This window comes from Vitis vinifera, chromosome 9 (genome assembly GCF_030704535.1).
Source record: "Vitis vinifera cultivar Pinot Noir 40024 chromosome 9, ASM3070453v1".
Classification (NCBI taxonomy): Eukaryota; Viridiplantae; Streptophyta; class Magnoliopsida; order Vitales; family Vitaceae; genus Vitis; species Vitis vinifera.
In genome coordinates, this window is record NC_081813.1 from 20952616 (window position 1) to 20965725 (window position 13110).

General features: G+C 30.7%; 1 long non-coding RNA gene across 1 annotated transcript; it reads left to right on the top strand.

Moving 5' to 3' along the window:
- Positions 1-636: 636 nt before the first annotated feature.
- LOC132254330 (uncharacterized) lies at positions 637-11654 on the top strand. The gene is made up of 2 exons (XR_009466624.1): positions 637-6013; positions 11433-11654. It is a non-coding gene; the product is annotated as an uncharacterized LOC132254330 (long non-coding RNA).
- Positions 11655-13110: the final 1456 nt, after the last annotated feature.

Genomic DNA, 13110 nt, shown 5'->3' on the forward strand with positions numbered 1-13110 from the left:
AAATATTTTAAAATAATTTTAAAATGACTTGCTTTTTATGAATTAACCAATTGATTAAATCAACTTGGATATATATATATATATATATATATATATATATATATATATATATATATATATATATATATATATATATAAAACTATATTTGTTTATTCGAATGCAATGATCCAGTAACTTCTTAATGACTCATAAATTTTATATCATCTTAAAGTCAGGTCAATTATAATTATTTCTATCTAACATTCTCCATTACGATAACTTTATTAGATAATAATTGATTTGAAGAATCTACATGCCTTTTTTTATAGGATAATTATTTTTTCTCTTATTCAAAGAATCTTACTTTTATAGTTGAAACTTTCAAATCCTTTGTCTAGTGGCCCACAATTCCCCATTCATTGATATTTTATATTACCAATTATTTTACAAATGAGTTAACTACTATAAAAAGAAATGCATAGGATGACGCTTTCTTCCTTGATGCTTTTTAAAAGTGTCAATAATTAGTCCCATGAGTAATGACGCTTCCGTTCAAATTCAACGGCTTTTTACAAGCATCATCGATTGGGGAATTCTTGGAGACGTTGGCGCTTTATTTAAGCGTCGTTGAATAATTTCTTCCTCGTCGCCGCCATGTTCTAAAACAGTATATATATACATATGAGAAATTTCCGCTAAACACAGTTGTTCCCTCTAAAATTTCCTTCTCACACCCTCGTCTGTCTCAGATCTAAGGACACTCACACCTTGAAAAGCTATTGGCCATCTCGAACACCCTAGCCTTTTACTCTTAGCCATCTTTGGTTACCCAAAGCCTGCCTAGAGCCTGTAACTTTGTTCTCTTCATCATCTGTGACCTCATATCCTCAAACCCTAAGCCTCTCCTTTGTCTCTTCTCACCATAGCTGTTGAGAGTTTCTAACCCCGAAATAGAAAGCTTGAAATCCGCCTAGTTAACAATGACATCAAACCTTTTCCAAGTTCGAAACAAAGAAGCGTGATAGTAACTCTCTCCTTCGATTTTTTTATTTTTTATTTTTTATTTTAGGGTTTGTATGAAGATTGCTTCGTATATGTTTTTCCCCCTTTTGTGCTTTACTCTTTTGGTTTCCGAAATCTATTAGTGTTGATTTGGGTTTTAATTTTGTGTTTGGGTTTCTTTACTTTGGATTCATTTGTGATTTTGAAATTTAGTTTTTTCATTGATATTTTAGGATTAATTTTGAAATGTATTGCGTGGTTTCGGAGCAATACTTCCGGAATTTGAATTCAAGTCAAGGAGACAGACACAACAATTTGAACTTGTGTCTGGAGATTTTTTTCTTGGCAAGTGTGAGGTTCTCTTCTTGATGACGTGAAATTTCCCAGTGCAGTCTTTAAGAAGAAAGGAGTTTATTGGCATGGACAGTCTCTTCAATGCCCACCCTGATGGATGCTTGATGAGTCTATCGCCAACAGTGGATTCCAAGCATAGGGATAGTACACTAAAACCTCTTCATGATTGAGGGTTTAGATTGCTTGAAGTCGGACGAGATGTGCATTTTTTGTTCAAGGATACCCCGACTAAAGCATGGTTTACTAAGATAAAGAGCGGGAACTAGGACCCTAGTAAGATACTATTAGCTCTGGATTTATCCATTCTACTCAGACTCACAAGTCTGTACAAGTATGGAGGTATGTACTTGGACACCCATTTCGTAGTATTAAATAAGTTTTTAAGTTTGAGAAATACAATTAGAGCATAGAGCATAGATTTGGTGTTTAGGAGCTGACCAGATTAAATAATGCAGTTCTGGTGTTTGATAAGAATCATCCACTTGTATACAAGTTCATAGAGGAGTTTAACTTGATATTTGATGGGAACAAATGAGGTCATAACGGGCCCTACCTGGTTTCTAGAGTTGTGGACAGAGTGGCCAAAAGACGTTGATACTTTTCTGTATTGCTGCCTATGGCCTTCTATCCTGTGGATTGGAATCGTACTGGAGGTCATACTCCATTCTGTTAAGTGTTAAATTCCAAATTCAGTTTGATTTCTGTTTGAAAATTATAATTGTTGTGAGTTTTTTTAACTGTATTTAATTTCTTCTGGATTTGGGCATTTGAAATTTTGATTTGATTTGCTGAAATTTGATTTAAATCTTGATGATGATTTTGAACTTAATTATGTGATAATCTTACTGAAATGAGTCTATGAATTTAGTAAGGATATTTGCTTTCATTTGTGTATTTGTTAAATCTCTTCCATGACAACTCACCTCACCATGTGGTCTTGAGTCAATGGAAGCTATTGTACAAATAAATTACACTTAAAGATGATTAAGAGGTACTTGATTCTTTTGACATCATTATATTATTTCAGTCTACCAGTTCATTAGGTTTGGAGATGATATTTACTAAGGAAGAGAATGCACCAAAGAGTTGGAGAAAGAGAGACTAGTGAAGTCAAGAAACGGTAAAAAAGAAAAAAGAAAAAAAGAAAAAGAAAAAACAGAGAGGGTTCTCAAATAAGGTAACTTCAGCAGGGACTTTGCTGGTAGGTTAGTATTAGTTGTCCTTAGATATTTTGTTTCTTCCTTGCTATTAAGTTTTCTTTCTTAATATATTCCCTTTGTTTGATACGTGAGAGGTTGATTGAAAGTTATTGTGCATTTTCAACAGCCCTCAGTATACTCCAGGCCATGTTGATTTTGCAGTTTATAGTACCCCAATTAGTGTCCTTCACACCTATCTAACTGAAAATGATTTCACAAAAAATGCAGCAGGTAACATAGAGCAGATTTAATAAGGCATTTGAGAATGCCCTGGCAACTTGTCTTAAGGATTCATCATATCGGTGGGAGAATATCGCTGGACATGTACCAGGAAAAACCCTAGAAGATAAATAAATAAATAAATAATGAACTTTTGGTTGAAAATGTTACCTAGATCAGGTCTGGTTGTGTGCCTCATTCCCCAGTTTACACACTTCACATATTATCTATGTTTATGTTCACAGCTTACTATATATAATTCATGTGTCTGGTTTTGCATATCCAATTTAGACTCTATTTCTTCTACAAATTTTACTATTGGGGTTCCTGTTATTCTAAATCTGGATTCATATTCTTTTTGTGAACTAGAATTCACATAGGTTCAGTCCTCTGTATTGCTTGAATTTGATTCCTGCTATGCAAGTTATATACAATGGACAGTAGTTTGAAATGAGAGCAGAAGACTCTGGTCAATGAGCTTTCATAAGAGTAGGTCATGTGCAATGGTAAATTAAGAGACAAGGAAAAAAAAATTATTGAATTGCAGTTTTGGGAGAATATGGAGTTCCTGTGATGAATGTATCCTTGGTAATATTTTGTCTTGGTGCAGTATGCCAACGTGCAGTAAGTTTAATATAAGTGTTAAGACGGTTGTCAATATGGGATTTGACCCATTAAGATTGACTTTTATAAATGCATTCCATGTAATCTAGGAGCATAAAGTGGAGTTATATAGGAGGTGGGTTGGATTTAGACTAAGGATAAGATTCTATTGATGACTAGAATTTATCTCTTATGCATTAAATCATTCAGAAGAAGATGAATGTGATGGATTTTTTGGTACATAAGATGGGTTAGGAACGTACAACTATTGCCAAATATCCACTATTTTCTGGTATAATTTGGAGAAGACAATCATTCCAAGGTGTTCACTGCTAAATGCTGTACTACTGAAGGCCTTGTTGAAGAATGATTTGAGTTTGGTTACTTTTTAGGGTCGATGAGTGGTATTTCTTGTTAACTTTGTGATCAAATCCCACAAATATATTCCTCAGTTGGTAAATATATACCAAGGTAAAATGAGTTTTCTGGAACTTGGCATTGGATCTAAGGAGAAACATTTATGTTTCATCAACCATAGTAAAAAACAGAGAAGAATAAAGGAAAACAGGGGAAATCTAAGTGAAAAAAAGAATACCTTTGCTTTTTGAGGGAGATTATGGAGAGAGAATTCAACCTCCAATCTGTATTTGTGCATGATCCAATTGGTTTTCTCTCCCTTTGGAGTTCTCCCCTTGTAGAAGACTAAAGTTTTCTTCATTCTAACTAGAGATTTTCCTCTAAAAATCTCCTTGTCTTTCCTAGTGGCTTTCCAGTAGCCAGCATCAATAGTCCTATTTGTCCTTCGACTGATTAGGTATTTTTTGTTTCTAACATAGAAAAAACACCACTTCTTTTCTCTTAGAATTATTTCATTATCCTTGCCATGTGTAGGGTAGACATGTTGGGTTTTTCAAATATATCATAAATTTTTATGTTTCTGACTGGCTGTGGAATGATAGCATCTTCCCACATCTCATTTTCAACCTCTGCAAGCTCTCCTACCCCGGCAACTTAAGTCTCGAACTGAAATCTTCTATACTTGCTTATTTATTCTTCTTCTTCTTCTTCTTCTTCTTCTTTTTATTATTATAATTTGTGATAGTGGCTCACTTTGACAAGGAAAGAAAATAGAAATTCTACTGTTCACTCGGATTACTCTTACAAAGCTGAGTAGATCTGCTAGTTCAGTTAAGAAACAAATGTGAGTTTGAGAAGAGAGGTAAAGTGAGAGAAGTGTTAGAACTCAATACTCATGGTCATAGATGGTGAAATTCTTCTTTTTCCATCAATGGGCCTATCCAAATTAGCCAAATCATGTTGTTGATTTCTGAATCCAAATTTTATGGGTTCTCTATATTTTTCAAATGTGTTTGTCATTAGGTCAATTTTGCTAAATTGTTTAATTTGATACCAAAATCAATATGCTACTTATTAAAACATGGACACATGGGAAAACCCTCAAACTCATTTGTAAAAAAAAAAAAGAAAAAAAGAAAAAAAAAATCATAAAAACCCTAAAATTAGGAAAACCCTTTTTATTTGTGAAAACATGACATGGAAGATCATAAAGAAGCATGAGAGTGAACATCTCAAATGAATTGTAAAACCAATGAAAATAAATCCACAAAATTTGATCTTAAAATTGAAATGTCCCTCTTATATACATAAAGTTTATTACATAATTAGTGGATAAAACTAGATTAAAATTCTGTCCTAGTCTTGTCCATGAATGAACTGATAATATAGAACCCAAGTTTGTATTAATTTTTCAGTTACCATCTGCAGTAGCGATTCTTGCCGGCCACAAAGTAAGTTTTGCCATTGTATGTTGAAATTGTGGATATATTGTTTATGAATTTATGTAACTTATTCTCATCTTTTTTCTATATTTATGTTATGTTGATTACCTGTATATAAATATTAATGATAGACTTTCAGGTATGTTCACATTGTAATCTGGTTATCTTTTTTGTTAGTTTGCTTTCAATCTTCTCATCAAAAGATTCAAGATGAGTATTGCGAGGTTGTAAAGAGAATGGTCATGACTGGTTAGTCTGTAAACTCTCAAAGAATGACAAAGAAAAAAAGAAACCATAAGTTGTCTTTCTAGGACTTTGGGCTCTCAATGAATGACCCTATTTCTATCCATTCACTCTGTGTTGTGTTTGAACAGTAACTAGAACTAGACCAGATGAAGAGGTGAGTCTGAATCCTCTATTAGAATTTGAGCTATAATGGATATAGGTGTTATCATAATTGACAAAAATTTAATTAATTTTTTAGACAATAGACAACCTGAATGAAATTGGAAGCAGCGAGCAAATCTTTCAGAAGACAATGCAAGAGATGGGTAGAGAATAGTTGTGTTAGCTTTTGGTTGTTGAAACACAAATGCCTTGAATATTTCCCTTTAGTCCTTAATGAGAGTCATGGTTGCAGGTGTTGGCTACACTAGAAGAAATTCAGGAAAGACACGACACTGTGAAGGAAATTGAGAAGTTCCTTGACTTGAATCAAGTATATTGGCATCCAGATGCAAGAGCTTGAAATATCCACAATGTGTAATCTTGTTTTGTGTTTTCATTTTTAGATTTACCTAGATATGGTGATTCTCATGGAGGCCCAAGGAGACCTATTAGATAACATTGAAAACCAAGTTTGCTTCTGCTTTTACATTCATTTTTTCCTTTAGGTAGTAAGCTTGGGTTATCAATGATGGCATTGGGATAAGCGTTTTCTGGTTCTCAAGTCCATTCTTATATTTCCCCTAGAAGATGTACTCAGAACATCAAGACTATGACATGAACATAAATGACCCAATGTATTTCATAATCCAAATTCTACTAGGACTTCCAAATCAGGCTAGGAATCTTTACACATGCATGTAAAATCCGGGTTCTTGTGCAATTAATTAGTTATCCAATCAATAACAGTGATGAGATTGACTTATTTACTATATGTTATGCACACAACCCTGTTGTATGGTATTGTAGCATGTACTGTTGTTTCCCAGTTCTATAATTAAGATAAATTTGAGACAAAATAGGAAAACCCAGAAACCTGACAAGAAAGAGGGGTAACAGTCGTAAATTTACCCAAGATTTATAACAAGAAAACAATTCCCATCATCACCACATTATAGAAAATTGCAACTTCACTCCATAAAACTAATCTCTTTAGCCATCTTTGCAATAAACCCAGAAATCAGTTTGTCACTTCTATTCCTAGTTGTTATTCTACTCCAGTACAATCTCACTTGAACCAAGCATGTTAATTGTAGAAGTTGTAAGGGTTATGAAGGTACTATAGATATTTATTTGTTCTTTGTTTGTAATTCTGAGTGAGAGCATGGGCATTTTACTGTAGCATTACCATTTGTTGGAAACAATCAGAAGGATATGGAGTGACCAGTTTTGGTAGAATGATAAAAGATAAAGATTAGTCGAGCACCAACCTTATCATGTCAAGTAATGCAATATAAAACCTAAAACTTAATTTCTTTTGTTTCGCAATCTCTTCTCAACAGCCCATCAAACACTGAAACCCTCTTAGGCTTCCAAGAAATAAGAGAAAATTAAGAGTCTGACTCTATATTTTATTAAGTAGTAGAGAAAGATGTTTCTGCCTCTCTACATATATGAATGCATTGGTGGTTATTAATTAAATGTACTGACACTTTCCACTTGTAATGCAATGGGTGCTCTGGCTGTCTTAAGCGTTTTTCCTTCCCAATTCAAAGTAGATTTTTTAGTTATTTATTTATTTTTAATTTTTTTTACTTCAAGTAGATAAAGTAGATAAAGTAGATAAAATAGAATTCTTAGTAACTTCGGTTTGCTCACACTAGGATTCTACAACCTATTTCAATGAGGTCACCGAATGGAAGCATCTTGAGGTCCTTTACTAGGGAAGGCTTTTCAATCACCTCCCCATATCTCTATGGATCCATGGCAGACCCTAATATTTTCTTATGTAGTCCCTGTTTTGATCCATTCTACCAGAGAGACATAAGCTATCTTTCCATATACTTGGACCTGGAAAATATCAATCCAAAAACTCTATTGAGACATCTACTAAAGAATTACTATCAACCAACCATTCTGCTTGATCAGTGTATCTACAATTTCTTATCCTGGATCCTTGGGAAAACTTCAAATATATCTTCTTTTAATTTGTAGATAAAAAAGACGCCTTGATAATTTGTCACTCTTGTTAGTTGTCATGGTTGTGTCCTCATTCGTTGCTTTCATTTTCTTTCCCGCCTAGATTTAAAAATATCAATCCAAAAACTATATTGAGACATCTACTATAGAATTACTATCAACCAACCATTCTGCTTGTTCATTGCATCTACAGTTTCTTATCCTGGATCCTTAGGAAAACTTCAAATATATCTTCTTTTAATTTGTAGATATAAAAGATGCCTTGATAATTTGTCACTCTTGTTAGTTGTCATGGTTGTGTCCTCATTCTTTGCTTTCATTTTCTTTCCCGCCTAGATTTAAAAAGATTGATTAAAAAAACTTTTTTTTTAGTTTATTCAAAATATTATGTTATATTTAATGGTGAAAAGTTTTATTAACAAAAAAAAAATAATTAGATTTATATTAACAAAAGAAACCTCTAAATTAAGTGTACATTTGGATGTACTTCTTGTTTTCAAAATTAGAAAATTTTATATAAAAATAGAGTATTTTGTATAAAAAATATATATTTACCTTTTTTAAAAATAAGTTTTAGAAATTTTAGAATTTGAGATAGTAAATTTGTTATATCTTAATTTTTTAAGCTTATTATTTTTTCAAGGTAATTCTTTAAGAGTTTTTTTTAATCTTATATAAACATTATTTCTATTTTCTGGTTTTAAAAATAAAAATAAAAAGTGTATGCAAATAAACATTAAATTAGTATAAAACAAAATTTATAATAAGTGAGTATCATCCTACTTTAGAGCATGTTTCGGATTTTTATTTGGTTTTGGTTTTATTACCATTTTTTTTATGTTATACTTTGTGTGAAAATATTTGTAGAAATGTTTCCTTGAAAATAAATTTGGAGCTATTTAGAATAATTATAATTATAATAAATTTGTGAAAATAAATTTATGGTACTTGTAAGAATTTGATTCCTTATAAAACTATGAATCATGAGATATAGTTGTACAAATTTTTTTATTAGAATAATACAAAACTATGAGTACCATCCACCACTAATGAGCAATTAACACATGACCTATATTATGTAGCATATTTGACTTTACTATTGAAAGTTGTATTCCATGGTTCTTACACCAAAACAAAACTACACAAGCTAAAGCATATCCTAGCTAAAATATGATAACTTCATATAGGCAGGAGAAAAGACACCTATCCTTACCATCATGTTTGTATTTTGAGGGTTCCATATCCAACACATCCAGGTACACATTTTATTATAAGAACATATATAAGAACCAATCTGAAGATGATATATATATATATATAAATATATAAACATATGTTTTCTCATATTTTGGATCTTGTCAACATTGCATTAGCAGGTACATATGTTTTGGCTTGCTGCAAAGCAACCAATCTTTCAGTAATATGGGCACATGCAGTATGTATAAAAGAACATATGTTTCCTGAATTTTGGATCTTGTCAACACTGCATTAATAGGCACATATGTTTTGGCTTGCTGCAAAGCGATCAATATTTCAGTAATATGGGCACATGTAGTATTTTCAAAGTATTTTGATTTTCTTTTGAACAAAAAAATGGTGTGTATCTTTTTCTTTTATGAGAATAATAGTTAAGGTTTCAAATATTTCTGTTACCATTATTAATAGCTTGTGAGTGGGAATTGAAAAACCTCAGGCTCATCTGTTTTATTGGTGGTATTTTCAACAGCATCCTATGTTATGTTGAAGAATGAATAACATCCCACTAGGTATTCTTCTTCCAATGATTTAACTTGTTCAATATTTCAACTCAGCAAGTGATCGGAATTAAATTGTTTAGGCATACTTTAAAGCTCTATGGCCAGCATCCTTTTTCCCCTTTGTTACAAATATTGCTTTATCTTTTTTATATTCACATCTTATTAGCTTGTGATTTACTTGTTTAGAGGACGAGCAAGATCAGTAACCCTAGATGCTAGTAATTTAATTTTTGCTGAAAATTTGCTAATTCTCTTTTCATTCTTCAACTCCATGTGCTAAAACCTTAGATGTTCTTGGTTCCTTGATGATGCTAAAAGCTACATAAGTGAATGTCATAATGTTTTACATTTTATTATTAGTGGTTTGCAACTCAATGCGGAAAATTTTTCTTTCGAGTCTTTGTGACAAAGATATCAAGAAGTTCAAATTTACAAGATGGAGTGGTAAACCAAGAGACTAACTTAAAAAGGAAAAAGAGAGAAGAGAAACCCATGTTGTATTTGGTAGCTGGGAAAGTAGTGGAAAAGACTACGGTATGATAGCAGCCATTTCAATTTGATAAATGTTGAGATTCCAGAGTTTCTTCCCTTTTAAAATGACGTAAACTTCAGGACCAAAGAAAAGGAAGGAAAAGTATATATTGGATCATCTGATTTAACTTGATAAATGAGAAGAATAGCTTGATAAATGACCAGTTGTTCTATTGGGTTCCCACTCAAATCTATATCATCTTCTCACATTCCTTAGAGCTGCTTCACCAGAAATTGAGAGAGTACTGGCCCCATGAAGAGGAAATCTAGGACCACAAAAGTAATTTTGATGATCTAAATTTGGTTTGTCCAAATGAAAATAAGAAAAACTAGAGGAACTGCATGCATCTTAATAATTGTAGTGGACTTAAAGTTGCTTTAAAGCCAAGTTCATTTGACGGACTATTTTTGTTTTTGTTTTGTTTTTTTGTTTTTTTTTTTTTTTGTAGATTCTCGTTGTAACCTTATTTGAATATCCAAGTAGGCTTTGATATGAAACCCTACTCTTTAATTAGGCTATGATAGTAGGCATGTATTCTCATAACCACTTGTTAAACCCTATCACTACTAACTCTTAAGATCTTTTCAGTAGAAGCGCATGGTGCATTGATTCATTTGCTCATCATGAGGTTGAATATCCCTCCTTCATCCCCTCCATCTTTCACCTCCCCCTCCAAATTGATTACAAATTTACAAGTGATATTTGAGTAGGTTTTGTTTATATATAAAAATATAAGTAAAATTCCCAATTTTTGCTATTAAATTCTTGAATTATCGAATGTAGAAATTTGAATCTTCTCTTATCTATCTTCCATTTTTTAGCAGAATAAACATACCTACTAGAAAGTGAGAATGGTTTTTTTTTTTTCTTGAACAATACGAGGAGAGCATGTCTAGAACCCAATAGAATAGGGGATGGTTACCTCCCATAACAACCAACAAAAATGGAAAATCTATTGGTGAAATCGAGAACAAGTAAAAAGAGGATATGATTGGTAATGAGAATAGGTGAGGCTAATGCCAAGACTATTTACTCTTTTTTCAATGGCATCACCAAAAACAATATTTCCAATCTTCTAACTTAGCATACAAAACTAATGATTTTCCTTTTTTAGCTTTGAATTTGGATTTTTATCATGCTACATATGGTTATCATTTTCCTTTTTTGTATGTGTTTGTATTCCTTTAATACTCGTACATTTATGTTGATTATTGTATTAAATTTCTTATAGTACTACATATAATGATTTATGGTTGAAACTTATAAACCATATGTATTGGTGTCTTCATATATTTATTTATGAGAAATCAGTTTCATATATACTAGACATAGATAAGAAAATATAATATTAAATTTCATATTATAGATTTATATCATTGAAAGCCTTGTTTGCTTTAATTTAATAATGAACTAAAAAGTCTATTAACATTTTATGAACTTGTATCAAATTAAACCATTTTTCATCTTGATTGAAGCATAGGATCTCATTAACCATCAAGTTATTCTCACTTGCATGCACTTCTTTAATGGGTTACTTATAGATTCAAATTTAACTTTCATTACATGTGTATTAACTAAACATAAATTTTCTCCTCTATCGTTTTATTTTTTTAATGTATACAGGTAAAAGATTTCTAGCTCAACTGTTGATATGCAACCACCGGGAATACTTTTGGTCTGTTCTTCTTTTTACTTGTAATATTAATTTTGACAGGGAATTTAGATATCTCGTTTTTTGGTACATATATACTTGTTTTTATGTTGGGGGAAAATATGTTTGTTGTAAATATTTTGATATATTAACAAATTCATGTATTAATTAATTTTGTAAACATTAGTTCTTTATCAAGATATTATTAGCAAGTTTGTTCAATTTCTTTTGGAAGATATAGTTATTAATATTGAATTAAATTCTAAATGGGTGAATAATTGTTATGTACTTTATAACAAACCATTTGAAAAATTATATATAATAGGTACAAAATATACTATGTCAACAAGGTGTTAAATTTTTAATATTATTATCTACATAAAATGACACTTTTAGTGTATTTAAGGTATGACTAAAATTAAACCTTTTAAACATATTTAGGTATATGTGTTTAACAAAATTTTTACTCTTTATTTTTCATTCAATGTCTACATTTTGAATAGACATTGAAAATGATTCTTTTTCCCATATGTTAAAAAATGGATTTCAACACCTCTAACAATGATATATTGTAGTAAAATTAAAGTTACATTAGTTGGTATTTGATCTTTAGAAAGTTCAATTAAAGCAAGCAAGCATCTAAAATTATAATTTAGACTACGTACTCAAATAGTAGTTCTCCTCAACATATCATAAAATTTGGTTTGAAATAATCTAAGTCATGTTATAAAATTTCAAATTTCAATCAGATGCATCAAATATGTACAATATATTTGATATAACTAATATTATTTTAAGTAATTGAACATGAACATTTTTTTTTTTTATAAAAAATACTTGATTATCAAAATTTTAAAATAGTATTAAAATGACTTTGTGTTTTATAAATTATATGTATACATATATATATATATATATATATATATATATATATATATATATTGAATTTAATAGTCAAGTCAAGTCATAAACTTTATATCACCTTAAAGTCAAGTCAATTGAATTTAATAGTCCCACAACTTTATATTTACTCCTAAACTTTATATCACCTTAAAGTCAAGTCAATTACAATTATTTCTATCTAGCCTTCTAGGAACTTTACAAGATAGTGATTGATTGAAAGAATCTACATACCCTTTTTGATAGGATAGTTGTTTTTTTTATCTTATTCAAAGAATCTTGCTTTTGTGTTTCAAATCCTTTATGCCTTGTGGTCTCATAATTCCCTATTTATTGGTATTTCATATTATCAATCATTTTACAAATGAGTTAATTTCATTCACATCTTCTCAAGTTTGGTGTAAGTACGCTTAGTCATCAATAATTTCAAATTTCATTAATTAACACTCTCGTAAATGTAATTTGTGTATAAAATTTAATTTTTAGAAAAATTTTAGGTAAAAATGTTTTAGGATGAAGTACCTCTTAATCATCTTTAAGTGTAATTTATTTCTACAATAGCTTCCATTGACTCAAGACCACATGGTGAGGTGAGTTGTCATGGAAGAGATTTGTATTGATCATTGATATTTGTAACATCTTTTAATATTAAAAGAATTAATATACTTAAAAAGATATTCAAGATCAAGAGAGTATTTGATATGAAATTAATTTCTTTATTTTTTATATTTTAATAAATTTTCACATCCA